This window comes from Cetorhinus maximus, chromosome 2 (assembly GCF_964194155.1).
Source record: "Cetorhinus maximus chromosome 2, sCetMax3.hap1.1, whole genome shotgun sequence".
Lineage (NCBI taxonomy): Eukaryota > Metazoa > Chordata > Chondrichthyes > Lamniformes > Cetorhinidae > Cetorhinus > Cetorhinus maximus.
The window spans coordinates 42,850,732-42,869,129 of NC_135880.1; the positions used below are offsets into that span (position 1 = coordinate 42,850,732).

The following is an 18,398-nucleotide window of genomic DNA, read 5'->3' on the forward strand; positions in this document are numbered from 1 at the left end:
AACAAAGGACTGAATTTCACCCCAGGCAGTGCCAGGGTGAAAAACTGGCCCCAAACCCACATTTGCCGACACTCAGATATGGGGAACAATTTTATCACAGGTGGCCTCCTATTTGGCAGCCTGTGGCCCTACCCTCCAATTAAGGACGGCAGGCAGGTTCCTCGTGCTGCCAGTTCAATCAGAGAGCCAGCAGTATCACTGGGAGAGGTGGTTGCTGCTGAGATATGCAGAAGACCTCAGGAGCTGAAATCAGTGGGCAAAGGTTCAGAGATGAAACCCCTCTGGGAAGATCGTTGGGGCCGCAGGGGCTCCCCTTCTCCCTCCCTTCAGCTATTAACCCTACGGCTGTGATGGCCCTCCCAGGTTGCCACAGAGAGGCCGCCTCTATTTAGCTGGTGGCCTCCCAACTCACAGGGACTTGCCCAACTGTTGTCATTTTGCAAAATGGCCCCTAATTGACCCTTTAATTATACTAATTCTTGGAGTGGGCAGCTTCTCAGCATCCTGTCCTGTGACAATTTTACTGCGCCCACCCCAATTCCCCACCTCCCAGGAATGAAGAAAATCCTAGGCAAACAATTGCCAATCAGGTATTTGGAGCCATTCTTCCGTATGCTAATAGACAAAGGCACATTAACAACCTGAAAAAAAACGTTGATAAGTTTTTCACACCATATTAATGACAATCCTCCTGTCCATAAACAAAGCAGAAATCTTGCACCAACACTAATAATGGGAATTAGTATCAGGTTTACATGCTGTAAACATGTTAGCTCCAAAATGTTATTTGGAACAATTATAATAAAATGAGAAACAGATGAGACAGAGACAGGAGCAAACAGAAAATCTAAGCCCAAGACAATCTTCCTTCGGCAGGGTGTAAATTATGCCAAAACATAAAGCCCTCTCTGCCCTAACCTCCAAAATTTATAATCACCTTTTCCCTAAACCTGTTCTATAACAGATTTTAAACTTTATGGGCTGAATTTTTCACCCCGTCAGGGGTGAAGTTGAACGGCGGGCGTGCATAGGCACGCTTCCAATTGGCACCCCCAATCAGGGGCGTGGTGCCATTTTAAGTGGGTGGGCCAATTAAGGCCCGCCCAGCGTGACATCCGCACAGAAGCACTATGTGCTTCCTGTGCAGGCGAGGGTGGAATCCCAAAATCGAGAGTGCGCTCTTTCGCGCATGCACACGAAAGAGCGCACTCATCCCCCTGAGGCTAAGTGCAGCCTCAGGGAGATCGGCTGTAAATGTAAAAAACCTAAAAATAGTAAAATAAAATTTCCCTAACACATCCCCTTGTGTGACAATGTCACATGAGTTGGGACATGTCCATAATTTTCACAAAAAGTTTATTAAAATTTTTAAAAACCTACATGAAACCTCATCCCGCCCCTGGATGAGGTTTCATGCTTTTTCTAATTTGCCCTGGGACTCCTGGCCTGCCCACCAACCTTAAGATTGGACGGGCAGATCCTTTAATTACTTAATTGCCTCTGTCAATGGCCTCAATTGGCCATTGGCAAGTCGGCGGGCGTGCAGCTCATTTTGCTGCGCCCCCACCGTCCTGAAAATTTAAATGGGGTGGGGTGACGTCAGGAGTTCCATCTGACGTCACAGTGCGTCATTTTACGCGTCAGTGAGTGGGCCCCGCCCCCACTCACCGACGCGCAAAATCCTGCCCTATTTTCCCAATTTCCCCTCCATGGTAGGACCATATACAAGAAATATCCTTACCCGTTCTTTTATACTAACATTTTTTTTGGCAAATTAATATGCTCCTACATATTGAAACTTTCAAATACAGATATATTTGACACAATTTTCTTCAATCAGGGCCCAGCTGAAAAACAGAGATAAAAACAAAAAACTGCAGATGCTGGAAATCCAAAACAAAAACAGAAATACCTGGAAAAACTCAGCAGGTCTGGCAGCATCGGCGGAGAAGAGCAAAGCAACTTTGCTCTTCTCCGCCGATGCTGCCAGACCTGCTGAGTTTTTCCAGGTATTTCTGTTTTTGTCCCAGCTGAAAAACTCTGACTGGCTATTTAATTTGTAATTGTGAGGTTTGGACTGGTAGAAACGAGAGAGACCAGAAGTCATTCAGTCTTCCTGGGTGGAGGGAGAAAAGTTTATGTCATTATAGTACTATTTTTTGTGGGCATTGATGACTAGACCAGCATTGTTGCCCATCTCTAATTGCCCTTGAGAAGGTGGTGGCGAGTCTCCTTCTTGAACCCCTGCATTCTATCTGGTGTAGGTACACTCATTCTGCTGTTAGAAAAGGATTTCCAGAATTTTGATTCAGTGACAGTGAAGGAATGGTAATATAGTTCCAAGTCAGGATGGTGTGTGGCTTGTGGGGGCAGGGGGAACTTGCAGGTGGTACTGTCATCAGTCTGCTGCCCTTGTCCTTTCTAAGTGGTAGCGGTTTTGGGTTTGGAAGGTGCTGTCAAAGGTGCCTTGATGACTTGACGACAGTGCATCTTGTATACAGTAAGTCCCCATTTTAATTTTCCCTGTTTGACGCTGCTCCGCTTTAAGATTGTAGATATAATGGGGCTGGTATGTGCACTTTGCATTGGGATTTCCATTTTAGGGTCATTACATGACCGGATTTGTGTCATTATGGAGCAGCGTTTCCCATTCTCCAACCCTCCCACTTGCTCATTGCCTCTCCTGCTCCCCGACCATCACTCTCGCATATCTTTCCCACTCGTTGCTTCCCTCCCCGCCCTCCCACTCACAGCTTCTCTCACTCCCTCACTTTCCTCTCCCTCTTGCCAGCCCTCTCTCAAAAACTCACCCACAGTGAGGGTTTGGGACAGAGAAGCCGCAAGAGAGAGGGAAGCAGCAAGTGGGAGGTAAGTAGAAAGAGTTAGCATATTTCTTTTGTTTTTAAATTTATTTTATCTTAAAAGTGATTTTATTTTTGAATACAGGAATTTAGCAATATACAGTATTTCAACTGGAATATACGGCATTTCAAAGTCCTACAGAGCCTAACTACAGATTTTACATTGGCTATAATGGGAAAATCTGACTCGCTTAACATTGTTTCTTTTAAAGTTGCACGCTTCAGGAATGCAACTGCAATGTTAAGCGAAGGATTATTGTATGGTACACACATGGAAGTGAATGCTTAAGGTGGTGGATGGGGTGCCAATCAAGCAGGCTGCTTTGTCCTGGATAGTGTCAAGCTTCTTGAGTGTTGTTGGAACTGCAAGTGGAGAGTATTCCATCACACTCCTGAAATGTACCTTGCAAATGGTGGACAGGCTTTGGGGAGGTGGGTGGTGAGTTACTCATCTCAGAATTCCCAGCCTCTGTGAGAAACAGAAACCATACTGAATTACTTCTGTAAAATTTTCAGCAGTATGTATCCGTGAATGAAAAGCACACATGCTCAGTTTATTTCCACATTGAATTTCTAGGATCCACTAAGATTCACACAAGTAAATTTTGTTTGACTAAAATGGAATGCATAGTCTCTCTTTCTAGGGAGGTAGTCTACACTCCTCAGTTCAAAGGTTTAAAGTATAGATTAACAAAGCAAAGTCTAAGGGGACTCCTAAATGTATGCAAGGGATTTAACCAGCTAATGTGCTGCAGCCTAACACCAAAGAATACTAGTATGTTTCATGCTACTTATCCAGATACTATCCCACCTACCTTTAAGGCATAAGCAAGCATGATTAACTAGAATAGAAGAGACGAATCCCTGACTCAGTTATCAGATTACTGAATCCGTCAGAGAGGATTGACTTGATTCTGAACTTCCACCATCAAGCTTGTCAAAGTGCAGCCACTTCAAATCTGAAAAGATCCCACTTCCTTCCCACTGTGACCCAACCCCAACCAACATATACTAACATATACTACATATACTAACAGCGCTATTCCTATCCGAAATGGAAATGACAGGGAATTCCCCCATCAATCACACCTGGAGACTAAACTGTTGCAAGTGACTGGGATTAATTTCAATCAGATAATTTGTATTTTACTATTTGCCATTCTCTGCATTTTTCTGGTGAAATCACCATGCTGCATTTTCAGTCATGCACGAGTTGTGTTTGTTGCAGTTTGTAGAGACTCTTCTTAAATAGACCCTGTAGATAAATTTTCTTTTCTTTACTGTTTAGTATGCTTGCTGTAAAATATACTTGTTTGCTGCAAATCCTGCCAGTATGCCCAGCTCCAACTCATCGGTTGACATTAGTAGCGTCAGTGGACACTCCACCCACAAATGCTGGATACTGGGCAGACAGTGGCGTAGTGATAACGTCACTGCACTAGGAATTCACGGGCCCAAACTAATGCTCTGGGGGTGTGGGTTCAAATCTCACCACGGCCACTGGTGGAATTTAAATTCATTTAATAAATCCAGAATATAAATCAACTCTCAGGTGACTATAACAACGATTGAAGTTGTGAAAACCCACCTGGTTCACTAATGCCCTTCAAGGAAGGAAATCTGCTGAGTTTACCAGGTCTGACCTACATGTGACTCCAGAACCACAGCAATGTGGTTGACTTTTAACTGCCCTCTGAAATGGCCTAGCAAGGTGTTTCATTCAAGGGATGGGTTACAAATGCTGGCTTTGCAAGCGATGCCTGCATCCCATGAAAGAATAAAGAAAAAAAATATATATACTTAAGTTAGATACTAAAGTTTTCTAGTTTTTTTGTGTAAACTAAAGTAAAGTACAGAAAATACCTCTTAAACTGGCAGGATTAATAGTCCATACAAAATGGCTTTCGTTACCTAAAGGTGGTTTTCCATTAGTCAAAATGCTGCCATTAAACTTTAAAGTCTCTCACCAGCCCAATTCCAAGCTGTTTTTCTTTAAACTTAGTACAGATGCAAAGCAGGGATTTGTGCCAGCAAGAAATAAAGTAATGTTACAACTTTCTTCATACCCCTTGCACCAGGACTTAAAGGGGCAATTCAGCGGGACTTGGCAACCCAGGTTTAGATTTCCTTAAAATGATTTTTGGATATTAAAAAAAAATTACTCAAAAGAGGTTGCAGTATATAACCAAGACACTGTGCCATAAATTATAGTTTCCACACAGAAAAAACACCCAAGAACTTGGACGGTTGATGTGAAAAATGGTCTTATTTTAGGAATGTGGCACCACAGTACTACTTGCACTGGTGAAGATGATCTATGGTCAAATTTAACGGTGCACAGAAGTTGCTGGTGTGAATTCAAAGCTAAATATTATCCAATACACTGCTGCAGTAGTTTTTGAATGGTCAGTTTGAAACTTAATGCAAGTTGTATTTATTTTCCAAAAAATTCAACATGAATCAGTACTGCAGCATCAACTACTTCAATAGCAACGTTACAAGCCAACAATTCAACTCTAGACTACTCAATGTTAAGGCATATTTGCATTAGGTTAAAGATAGAAGTTGCCAGTATATTTACCTCTGAATAAATGGCAAAAGTTCACATTATCCTTCACACCTTAACATTCTGGATGACTATCAGAAATGCCTTAGTTAAAAACTGACCTTGCACTCAAGATCATGATGCTATGATAAAGGTATAGTCATTGCTTACTTTATACCCAAATAAGATTTCTAACAGCTGTAGAGTCCTCTTGCACCCATTGTCATCAAACTGCTCCCAGTCAAGAGAATCAGCCGATTCTTCTGGTTAAAAATAAATGTATTGCAACAGCCCACAAAGTTAGTCACTTTGCCTGGAAGTGATTGACTCTTTAAAAACAAGTAATGCCAAACCATATGGAACATCACCAAAATACCACGCAAATGGCATTTTGATTTTGTTTTTAAATAGTTCACCACTTCCACAACTTGCAGAAGATTACACAGTAGAAGTTTAAAAAGTTTTTGATTTGTCTTAATTAAAATATGGAGTTAAATTGTGAAGCCCTATTATTTCTCTTCCTGGATTGTCATTTGTATATATGTTTAACGGATGAGGTTAGACGTGACCCGAATTAGCAAGAAATCCTTCACCCTCTAGTAACTAGTGAACATTATAGTCAGCCAGACATGAAGTACAATCTGGCCTAAATCAATATCTGACAGTGTGTTTCTGGATAGATATTATTAAAGAACCCATCATAATGAACAATTCTCATTGGGGAAAAAGCTATTGATATATGCACAGTGCTTATTTTATTTTCTTACAGCTTGTGTAGTCGAGATATACAAAGAGGAATAGAGAAATAGACACCTTGGACCTGAACTTCCTCAGAGTGATAATCAGAGTCGGATTGCCACTCTGCTCCTAGCTTCTTACACAAAACTTCCAACTCAGGCCTGGCGAGATCCATGTAATGAAGCGAGTCCCCGGGGCCTCGAGTGGATCTCTATCAGATGCAAGGAGGCCACATCCCCTTTTTTAACTAGCTGCCGTAAATCAGGTAAGTTTAAAGGTCCAGCCGTTTAAAGGTCCTTGACAGGCCAAGGAGAAGATATGTGACTATGGTAAGTGGGTAGGATTTGGCTTGGGTAGCGGGGGGGGTGGTGTGTGTATCGGCGGAGGGACGTCAGGTCAGCCCTCAGGGGGATGGACTGGTGCTGGCTCAGGCTGCACCTTTGGGTGTCAGGTCAGGTAGGGCCTTGGGGGGGGGCAGTTTAGGGGGGAGTCGGGCCTGGCCTTGGGGATCGGTGGGGGGGGGGGGGGGGGGGGGGGGGAGCGGAAGAGTCCTTGTGGGGATGGGGGGGAATCTCGTGGGTTGGGAAGTTCGTGCCAGGGGGTGTAGTCACTTGGGGATGGGAGTGAGCAAGTCGGGGGGGGGGTCGGGGAGACTCCTGGTGGGTTGGGAGGCTCGGTGTGGGCCCGTGCAATAGTTACTCAGAAGTTAGAAGAGGTGTTAATTCTTCTAACTTTTTCTGGGTAACTATTGGTATAACCCAGTCGGAACCATCAGAGGTTTGAGATTTAAATCACATTTTCGGATGGTTCCCAGTGCAGAGCAATTGCTCAGGGGAAGATTGCACTTCCAGGCAATTGCCATGGAAACCTTACCTGTGAACTTGCAGGAGCAGTGCATCTTTGGGGTATCCCCCAAACGACGCCCTGGAACTTGGAAGTTAGGGCCCCTTGTTTCGCATACGAAATATTTTGCTCATGTGTTAGAAGATCTTTCGATGTCATGTAACAAAGAACAAAGAAAAGTACAGCACAGGAACAGGCCCTTCGGCCCTCCAAGCCTGCACCGATCATATTGCCTGTCAAACTAAAACATTTTGCACTTCCGGGGTCCGTATCCCTCTACTCCCATCCTATTCATGTATTTGTCAAGCTGCCTCTTAAACACCACTATCGTACCTGCTTCCACCACCTCCTCTGGCAGCGAATTCCAGACACTCACTACCCTCTGTGTAAAAAACTTGCCCCGCACATCTCCTCTAAAGTTTTTTCCTCTCACCTTAAATCTATGTCCCCTAGTAATTGACTCTTCCACCCTGGGAAAAAGTTTCTGACTATCTACTCTGTCTATGCCACTCATAATTTTGTAAACTTCTATTAAGTTGCCCCTCAATCTCCGTCGCTCTAGTGAGAACAATCCGAGTTTCTCCAACCTCTCCTCATAGCTAATAACTTCCAGACCAGGCAGCATCCTGGTAAACCTCCTCTGCACCCTCTCCAACGCCTCCATATCCTTCTGGTAATGTGGCGACCAGAATTGCACGCAATATTCCAAGTGTGGCCTAACCAAGGTTCTATACAGCTGCAGCATGACTTCCTAGCTTTTATACTCAATACCACTGCCGATGAAGGCAAGCATGCCATATACCTTCCTAACTACTTTATCCACCTGCGTTGCCACTTTCATTGACTTGTGGACCTGTACACCCAGATCCCTCTGCCCGTCGATGCACTTAAGGGTTCTGCCATTTACTGTATAATCCCTGCCTGTATTAGGCCTTCCAAAATGCATTACCTCGCATTTGTCCGGATTAAACTCCATCTGCCACTCCTCCGCCCAAGTCTCCAACCGATCTATATCCCGTTGTATCCTTTGACAATCCTCTTCACTATCTGCAACTCCTCCAACCTTAGTGTTGTCTGCAAACTTACTAATTAGCCCAGTTACATTTTCCTCCAAATCATTTACGTATACTACAAACAGCAAAGGTCCCAGCACTGATCCCTGCGGAACACCACTAGTCACAGCTCTCCATTCAGAAAAGCACTCTTCCACTGCTACCCTCTGTCTTCTATGACCAAGCCAATTCTGTATCCATCTTGCCAGCTCACCTCTGATCCTGTGCGACTTTACCTTCTGCACCAGTCTGCCATGAGGGACCTTATCAAAGGCCTTACTGAAATCCATGTAGATAACATCCACTGCCCTTCCATTGTCGATCATCTTTGTCACTTCCTCGAAAAACTTGATCAAGTTAGTGAGACACGACCTCCCCTTCACAAAACCATGCTACCTCTCACTAATATGCCCATTTGCTTCCAAATGGTAGTAAATCCTGTCACAAATAATCTTCTCCAATAATTTCCCACTAACGTAAGGCTCACCAGCCTGTAATTTCCTGGATTAACCCTGCTACCCTTCTTAAACAATGGAACAACATTGGCCATTCTCCAGTCCTCTGGGACCTCACCCGTAGCCAGTGAGGATACAAACATTTCTGTCAAGGCCCCAGCAATCTCCTCCCTTGCCTCCTTCAGTACTCTGGGGTAGATTCCATCTGGCCCTGGGGATTTATCCACCTTAATATTCTTCAAGACGCCTAACACCTCCTCTTTTTTTGATCTCAACATGATCCAGGCTATCTACACACTCTTCCCTAGACAAATCAACCACTAAGTCCTTCTCTTTGGTGAATACTGATGAGAAGTACTCATTTAGTATCTCTCTCATTTCTTCTGGCTCCACACATCCCATCTCTGTCCCTGAGTGAGCCTACCGTTTCCCTGGCTACCCTCTTGCTTTTTACATATGTATAAAAGGCCTATGTATATGTATAAACAGAAGAGAGAATTTGATATCCTGATTCCTTTGGCTATTCTTCACTACACATCCTCAAAAAAAAACTATAACATTTTGCCCTCAGTGTAATAATATAAATAAATTCTGTCAACTATCAAAGGTGTAGAAATGGCACTCAGCAGTTCAACTCCAAGAATGTAAACACATAAAAATAATGGACAAGAAAAGACCTTCTAGTCCATCCAGTCTATCCCACAGGCAAAGACATGCATTCCCAGCCCATCTTAATCCTTTTAATCTCCTGAGGGGCAAAGGAAACTGATGAAAAACCTGCCATATCCCGAGATGGTAAACCCAGACCAATTAGCAGGGAAATCTGATGGAAAATTCCTCTCCAACCCAAACAGGTAATCAAAACTAGTTCAGGAGATAACACTGGCCCTGATTTACAATACAGCACACCTACCTGCTGTACAAGGTGACCTTCACCTCAATCAGAAACAGATCCACCTCTCAATTGACAGAATACTGGGAATCAGCATTCGTCACATGAACTAGCAACTTGCTCCACAGGTCCAGCATTCTCTGAGAAAAGACCAACTGCTTAATTTCCTGCCTCGTTTTGCCTTCTTCCAACTAAGTGTGATCCCTGGTTCTTTCTAACCTATTTCAGTGGAAATAATTGGTTTACATAAATACAACCTAATCCCTTCAATTTATAAACCTTGATCAAACCCACTGGAGCTCGAAATACTAGAAAAAAATCAGTCGAATTTATAACTGCCAATGAGTAAGTAACTAAATTGCACACAGCACGTTATAAGGGGGTAGTAACACAAAGCTAGGGCTGGGATTTCCCAGTCCCAACAGCGGTGGGTTTAATGGCGGCCGGGGAGGGACAATGCAGCGGGAACTCAAAAGTCAGTTTCTCGCCAGCGTGAAATGATGGTGGTGGTATGGAGTGGGCGGGTGCAAAGGGCCTTGTGGAGTGCGGTCAGGAGGCGGAGTGTGCAGGTGTGGACGGGCATGGGGGGAGGGGAAAAGAGATTCAGAGGAAGGGGTTTGTGGGGTCTCAACTGATGAGTCCTGGGGGGCATACTGAGGGAACTGTTTATAAGAATGGGTGGTGAGGGTTAAAGCGGGCAATGGGAGCTGGTACAGTGGGAGGGTGAGGATCCTGCAATGACGGGTGAATAGACGCTGAGGGTGGGACTCTGGTGCCTGAAAGGGTGGTTGAGTCAGAAACTCACATAACATTTAAGAAGTATTTAGATATTCACTTGCTTTGCCAGAGCCTCCAGGGCTATGGGCTAAGCGCTGGAAAATGGGATTAGTGTAGTCAGATCTTTGTTGACCATGATGGGCCGAATAGCCTCCTTCTGTGCTGTAATGAGGTTGTTGGAGGGGACACAGGAGCAAAACTGGATTCCGGGGGTTGGGAGGATGGGGTGGGGTGGGGGGGCGGGGCATGTCCATTGTCCTCAGGAAGGTAAGAGGACATTCACCTGCATGGGACAGAAAGTAATGGGTGAGTGTTGTAGGGTGGTCTAAGGTCACACAGGAGGGTCAACAGTTATCTGTTTGGGAGGAGGGGGTAAAATGATGTGGGTCACAGGGAGAGGTTGGAAGGTGTTGGTCTCAAGTCTCAACCTGAAAAGTCACAGGCACCATCGCCACTTGCAACTATCCAGAGCTTCGAGGTGGAGATCTCGAGATGCTGACCCATGAGAGTTGGGTCAGTGGGCGTGGCTAGAGCTGCAGGACAACTCAACTGGACAACTGAGGGGAAACCCCAGCACATAGTATGACAATGCTAAGGCATTTCAACAGATGAGCGTGTGAAGGGCAAAGGCTCAACCTGCGTAAGAGGCTTCTTGCACATGGCTTGCAAAGAGCCCTGGAAAAGATCCTTGCCTCCCTGCACATGCATCATTCCAGGACCACAGACACGCCTTTTGGGGGGAGGGGGGTCCAGTTAAACCACATCAAACGTCATTAACGTGCAAGTGTTGTCTTTTTACAAGAGAGTAAGAACATTAACAATTATAGTGCACCCGTGCAACCACGTGAAATCATATCTTCTTAATCTTTCGTTCCCTACCACATCTTCCAGATGCTCCCCCGACATCCACAGCAGGGGTGGAGGCAGCCTGCTGAGCTGTTTACCCTGTTGTCTTGGATGACCTTGGCGGGCATCTTCTGGAGGCCCAAGGCCTGGAGGGGACTGGCTTACTTTGGCTATCCTGCTGTGGGGCAGCTATTCCCTCTGCAGCCACAGAGGATGAAGCTGAAGGCAACGGGAATTCCAAAGGGCCAGACACCCTCAGAGAAACCTGAGTGGAGTCCCAGGGGTGTCCACCAGCCGCTCCTCCTCCTTTTGGTGCCAAGGACCCCTACCTGACTCCTCGGGAAGAAGGGGCACCTGGAGGGAGATCAAGGTGCCCCACCCCCATCTTGCGCAGCCACAGCAAAATCTCACCCATGGCGACAACCGTAGCACGAGGTCTGCTTGCATCTCCGACAGAAACTTGGCATTCTACTGGACGAGGTTCTCCTTGGCGTTTGCCATCCTCCCTGCATGCGATCACAGATTGGAACCGTGTCATGAGAGCAGGCGGACAGACTCCCCTGCCTCATGTCCTATTCTGCTGAGGGCCTCTGCCACCTCTGCCTGTATTCCCCCGCCTCTCACAGCATCTCGGGCAGGGCCAATCCCAGAGGCTCATCATTCGACTTGGACGTCGCAGGTGCCTCTTCCCCAGCAGTCCTCCAAGTGCCAGTGAGCACGGCTAACCCTGCCTCCTCCTGCTGCAGACACGCGTCTGTATGGTGACCACCAGAACGTGAGACCCTGCCTGAACTAAATCTAGTACCCGCTGAGGTGTATGTCTCTGGGCTGGCGGGGGGCGCAGGTGACTGCTGTGACGGTTCGACAGATGCACATTCTTCTTCCCCCCAATATCCTCGGTCCTTTGTGGGCTAGAGGACCTGCTGGACAAGGTTTCTTCTTCTGGCCTTCCCCTCTTCCTGCTAGCATTTGTAAGTGAGAGACTGAGCACGAGTGACTGCATGAGCTGCCTCCAACATGAAGGAACGCATGACCATTAGGTTTCTATGTGACTACATTATGCATATGTCCTTACTGGACTGGATGGAGGCTGCCCACCAACCGCCCCATCTGCACAGGCTCGGTCCGGTTCCTCCCCTGCCAGCTGGGCTGACCTGCTCCTCAAATTCTGTACGGTTCCTCAGGTCAAGGCGGGCTCCCTCCTGTCTCTCTTCCCCTGTTGTGCCCTAACTTTTCCTGCGAAGAGGAGGGGTTGAGAGCAATTGTGTTTTAGGTATCTTTCTCATGCTTCCACTCTCACAAATAGCTCACTGGATTGTGTGCCATGTGATTGAGCACCCTCCAGAGTGATGAGCCCATGCAGATAGAAGGATAAGACTCATGGATGCATGTCATTAGCAATGCTTGCTGATGCCCTCAATGCCTGGCCCCCTTCCCTCACCCCCAACCCCCCACACAGCATCTGAGCTCTCTGTGTGGACGGGTCAGGGATCCACAATGGCCTCTCCATCTGCAGACTAGATGGACTGGAGTGGGGCTATGAGGCATCACCATGTCACGGTGAGCAGCTCTTTTATGCATGGGCCGCACGGATGGTGCCCTTGCCACTGAGGCCCAAGTCCGCTCTACCATTCAGTGAGGTAAGTGAGCAGTTGAGGGTTCACTTACCCTGGTGGCACAGATGAGGTCATTCACCTGTTTCCAGCACTGCAGCACAGTCCTCCAGTGGAGGCCATGAGCACTGACCATCCTGGCAACTTCCTCCCATGCAGGGTTAATCACATGGCTCAGCCTCCTCCTCCATCCTCAGGGTACAGGACACTCCTCCTGGCCTCCACTGCATTGAGCAGCACATCGAGGGAAGTATTGCTGAACCTGTTGCTCCCTGTGATCACCAGGCCATCCCTTTCTTCTACAGTGGGTTCGTGACAAAGAAGTTGATGCCTGGGCGCCTTTTAAATATGGTGCCCGGATAGAACAGTAGGCCACCCCACCGCGTAATATGTCAGGAAACCCCCAGCTGCATTATTAATTAGGCCAGCATTGCACAATTCACCACAAATTCCCACCAGCTTTTCCGGTGGGAAACATTCCCGGTTCCCGCCCATGGCAAGGGACTTAGGCCCAGAACAGAAAATCCCGGCCTAGGATTCAGACTGAAGTTCCACTTTTCTGGTTTTGCCTGAAACCAAGTGATTGTGTTATGGCCCTGCTCAAACTAACCACTATTACCTGATCCTAGTAGCTAGCTCCATCAAAACCATATAAAGTTCTCTATACTTAATGGACAAATCCATAGGGAGCACTAAGCATCCCAGTCACTAATATACAGTCCATGCACGTACAGTCCATTCCCACGCTCTTGCATTTTGCACTGTTACTTGTGGAGAATTGTGAAAGTAAGGCAAGCATGAGAATAATAGAGTGCAATTCTGACTTAAGAACTTTCCAGCACCTTCCATTTAACAGTGAATAAATCTGCAGTTTGGCAATGTGTTCACCACAATCCTTTGAGCCTGTCCTTGTTTTGATTTGCCTCATGTAATGCTATGCATTATCCCTCGGTTTTCCTTCTGAAGCATTGCCTGAGCTACACCTTTAACCCTCTTGGTGCTGAACCCTTTTTACAGTTTTCAGCATCTGCACATTTTCAAACATACAAGATACACAAACAAGCTGAAAGTTACAAGCAATACTAGCAGTGCCAGACAGTAATATTTTCAGACGTACCAAGTAACCACAGATGCTGTCAGATCTGCTGAGTTTTTCCAGCAATTTTTGTTTCAGATTTCCAGCATCCGCAGTATTTTGCTTTTACCAAGTAACCTGAAGGAATTAGCTACTCTTTCAGAAATTAATATTTACAATTTGAGCCAGGTAAATACAAAATTCATCCTGTAAAGAAGAATGTTATCCTGGGATCCAATTCTGTAATTTAAAGAAAAAGTAACAAGGCACAAAAACATGAAAAATTTAAAATCAGAGTCTCCAGGAGTATAATTACAACCAAAAATGCCAACCACCAGTATTTCCCACTGTCTTTTCAAGACCTGTACCACCAACTCCCCCCACCACTCCCACCTCCACCCCCAACCCCAGCTCAGGCATATCACTTCCATCATCATTTCTCTTTTTCTCCTCTTAGTTTCTGATCCATTTCTCACTCATTTTTAAATTTCTGGTTATATTTGCATTGATTCTATCCAAATCTTCAAGAAGATCTGAAAAAGAATTATGATAGAGAAAAACAAACAGTCACAACTCCATTCGTACTACATTGCAAATAGCCGTATTTGCTGACAATCTGGCCCCTTTTTCCTACCACAATAGGATCAAAAATGATCAAATTGTTAAAAAGCTGAACATTAAGAATTAAAAATGCATATATCGTTCATTTTGCCAATACAAATGTTGTATCTTTAACTTTTATTTTGTCCCTCTTTGTTTCATTAATCCTTTGTTTTTTTTAAAAATACTGTTACATTTAAAATTTTTTTTACTGATTAATCCTGAAATTAAGACCTATCACAATGCTTTTATGCCAAAATGATAGGAGTTTTTTTGTGGTGTGGTAGTACACTTCATTGGTGCTTCTGTGCTGTGCACTACATGGTAAATGATAGGACACAACTTCGCATATATTACTTATTCTCATTTTAGTCATGCCATGGATTAAAACTCATCACGGGATAGGGGAGACAGGATCAGTAAGGCAAGTTTCTCAGCAACTTAGCAGATAAGCAGCTAACAAAATGGTGATGGCATAGAGTCAAAAATGTCTGACAAAACAGCAAAGAAGTCAGATGAGAAAAGAACCATTGCCACAAGAGAAGGGAACAGAATAGAAATCAGCATGAAAGTGCCAGGGTGATTAACAAAGAGCTAAAGGATCTGATACAGTCCCAGGAGATGAGACAGGAGAGTTAGATACAACAACAATTTGTATTTATATAGCACCTTTAACATAATAAAATGCTCCAAGGCACTTTACAGGGACATTATAAAACAAAACAAAGAGATATTAGACCAGATGACTAAAGGCTTGGTCAAAGAAACAGGTTTTTAGGAGTGTCTGAAAGGAGGAAAGCGAGGTAGAGAGGTTTATGGAGGAAATTCTAGAGCAACACAGAACAAACCAGAGAAGGAAAGAGGAACACCAATGCTGGGAAAACAGGGCCACAATGGAGAAAATGCAGGACAAAGCCAAGAGGCAATTTTAACAAGACTTGTGTGGGTGCAGGGGCAGTGGGAGAAACTATTCAGTCTGAATCTCACTCAAACATTCATAAAACCTTAAAGATATTACTACTTTAAATACGCAACTTGGTGTACATGAAAAAAAATCCATCAAGCATGAACATGATGACATGAGGTTTTCATTATAGTAGAGGCTGCATTGCACTCAACCACGATAAACACTTAGCCTGTAATTTTTTTTAAAAAAAGCTTTGCTTTGTACCTGCGCAACATCTTCTTGCTTAATGTATCTTTCAATTAAGTTGACCTGAATAGAGATAGATTTTCTCATCTGGTTGCAAAGATAGTAATGAGAGGGCACCATTTAAGATAATTATGAAAATAATTGGGGAGGTTAGAAAATTTGCTTACACAAACTAGTTAAAATTTGTAGTTCTCCACTACCAAATGTTGTTGAAGCAAACTCTATAAGTTCTTTTAAAAGGACATTGCATGAAGAAAGGCAGAACAATAAATGTTACAGGGAGTGAGCAGTGGATAGTTGGATTAGATTTACATGGAGCAAACACAATTCGCTCCACATGGCAGACTTCAGAGGACATCGAGAAGGCCCATGGAACAACAACCTGGTACAGTCTTGAAGATTTGTGGCCCAGAACTAGCTGACCCTTTGCCTACACTGTTCCAACAGAGCTACAACACTGGCATCAACTAGACAATACAGAAAATTGTTGAGGTACACAAGGACGAATACAATCTGGCCAGCTGCCGCTCCATCAGTCTACTGCTAACCATCAAAGTGATGCAAACAAGTCGCCAACAGCACCATCAAGCAGCACCCATAACTTTCTTGTCAATGCTCAGTTTGGGTTCTGCCAGGACCAACTGACTCCAGACCTCATTTCAGACTTGGTCCAATCACCAAGAGCTGAACTCCAGAAATAAAAGCAAAATACTGCAGATGCTGGAAATGTGAAATAAAAAATAGAAAGTGCTGGAAATGCTGAACTCCGGAGATGAGATGAAAGTGGTTGCTCCTGGCATCACGTGTGACATGGACCGTTGGCATGCAACTTGATGCCAAGTTCAAATGCAATCCTAATTTCTTATTCAGGTTTTACACTAGATGAATTGAAAGAGGGAAACAGAAAAAAAGAAAGTGAGTGAGCTTTAATAAAGTCATACTGGGCGGACCAAACATTACTTTTATATGATAATTCCGAAAATCAAGTCATAATAATCCCTAACGTTGACACACCTCCTTCAAAGTGATGCTGACCTGCCACATTACTCAGCGCCGCGGCTCTCAGTAATCCATGCTTCGTTAAGGAAGAATTCACGATCAAAACGAGAAATCCTAGCACCGCTGCAAATAGAAGTCATTGGCCCAAGCCCTTCGTTTTCAATGAGTTTTGTTCCTTTTAACAAAAAAACCTTTCGGCTTTTCATATCAATTTTTTTTTTGTTAGAACACAATTGTTGCTTCGACCCGGCGCTAGAGTCCTTTACAAAGCTTGGCTACACTTGGAGCCTTCACTTAGTGAAAAGAGAGAACTTGCAGAGCTCCCGGTCACATACCTGAAAAAAAAAAGTCTCGGTTCTCCCAAAGTCAACGATTCCGACGGTACTCCCGGGAGCGCTCCCAACCTCCGCTAACAACTGCTCCACGTCTCGACTCGGGAGAGTTCAGGCATGTCATCCATATTTCACTGTTTACACTGATGGCTTCTTGGCATCTCTCAGAAGGTGGACAAAACTCGGAGACATGCAGGCTGCACACGTCACCGACTATTACTGAACGCTTTAAAAAAAAAACAAGACAAGTGAGCAAACACCACTCGCTTCAGCCAAAACGCCACAGGCTCCGTTGTCAGGGAGTTTTCCTCGCAACTTCTTGTTTTGCAGGCAATCCCGGTGACAGCTCGTCGTCACACTTGGTTGCACCTGATAAAAGTGCCTCAGGTACAAAGAGACGGCGACAACTTTTGTCGTCTCCCACAGACTTAACTAATGCAACGTGTCATTTAAACAACGGGGAGGTCATGTTCACAGGACTAACTGAGTGAACGTACTGAGAACTCACCAATCACCCGCAGCCTCCGGCAGCTCCTGACCACGAGCAACAACAGACCCTGTCTACCCAGAGCCAGCGCTGCTCATTGGCAGCAAACAGCACCTTTGGTGACCCGATTGGCTGCTGCCTGGAAAGTAAATAAAATGATTGGCTACATCCGCTATCCGGGCTGTGTCCTCATTGGTCAACCCGGTCTACCAGTTGCAGAATATCTCGGCCCCTGATTTGTTGAGCATTTGATGCTCTGGTTGGCCCTTGTGAATGCCTTGAACAGAGATCTTTCGCCTGAGTTCATTTTCCAGCTAACATCCCGGAGTTAAGCATGTAACTTTCTTTTGTTCTTTCATAGGACGTTGCCATCACTAAAAAAAAAAGCCAGCATTGATTGCCCAACCATAATTACCCTTAAGAAGGTGCTGGTGAGTCACCCTCTTGATGCGGCAGTCGGGGTGATGTAGGTACACTCAGGGAGCTGTTAGGGAAACAGTTCCACGTTGGGTTCATCCTCAAAGGTGTCCAGAAGGCTAGAAAGGAACAGAGGGAAATATCCCCACTTCAGAAAAGCATGCCGAACCTGCTCCGGCTGCAGTCGATGGGGGTTGGTGTCAAGGAGGACCTCCAAGAGGTGAAGAGCCAGCAAGCCTCTCGCTCTTTGCCTCAGAGGCCTCCAAGATCATTTCCAGTCCAGAGTTCCCTCCGTAGAGCAGGATGAGACGTACTCATGTTTCTTCTTCCAAAAGGTACACAGAGAGAGCTCTGTGATCAGAAGCCTGAAGGAAGAAGACAGCTCAGTAAAGCCATCGCAGCCCAACATTTTGAGGATCAGCAAATCCTTTTATGCAGATTGTATGACTTGAAGCCCACAGACCGCACAGCCTCCCAGTCCTTCCTGCCTTCTATCACGGAGATCGTAGACGACAGTACACGGAAGAGTCTGGACAAACCGCTAACTCTGGGTGAACTAAGGCTCTTGAGTCCTTCGAGAAGAGTAAATCTCCCGGAAGCGATGGTTTACCAGCTGAGTTCTATTCGGCTCTATGGGTCTGAGTTGGCCCAGACCCGCAAGAAGTGCACCGAGAGTATGCTTCTGGTCGGCAGCATGTCAGAATCCATGAGGA

General features: G+C 45.2%; 1 protein-coding gene across 5 annotated transcripts in view; it reads right to left on the bottom strand.

The window, feature by feature from the left end:
* The window catches only part of arhgef28a (Rho guanine nucleotide exchange factor (GEF) 28a), a 551,732-nt gene extending 534,571 nt beyond the window's left edge, over nucleotides 1-17,161 (bottom strand). For 4 of the 5 annotated variants that reach the window (XM_078564027.1, XM_078564009.1, XM_078564018.1 and 1 more), the window contains exon 1: nucleotides 16,785-17,161. The gene's annotated coding sequence lies outside the window, so the exon portion shown is untranslated. Of the gene's footprint in view, nucleotides 1-11,042; nucleotides 11,084-16,784 lie in introns of those variants that run through there. The other variant, XM_078563999.1, reaches the window with a different exon arrangement.
* Nucleotides 17,162-18,398: the final 1,237 nt, after the last annotated feature.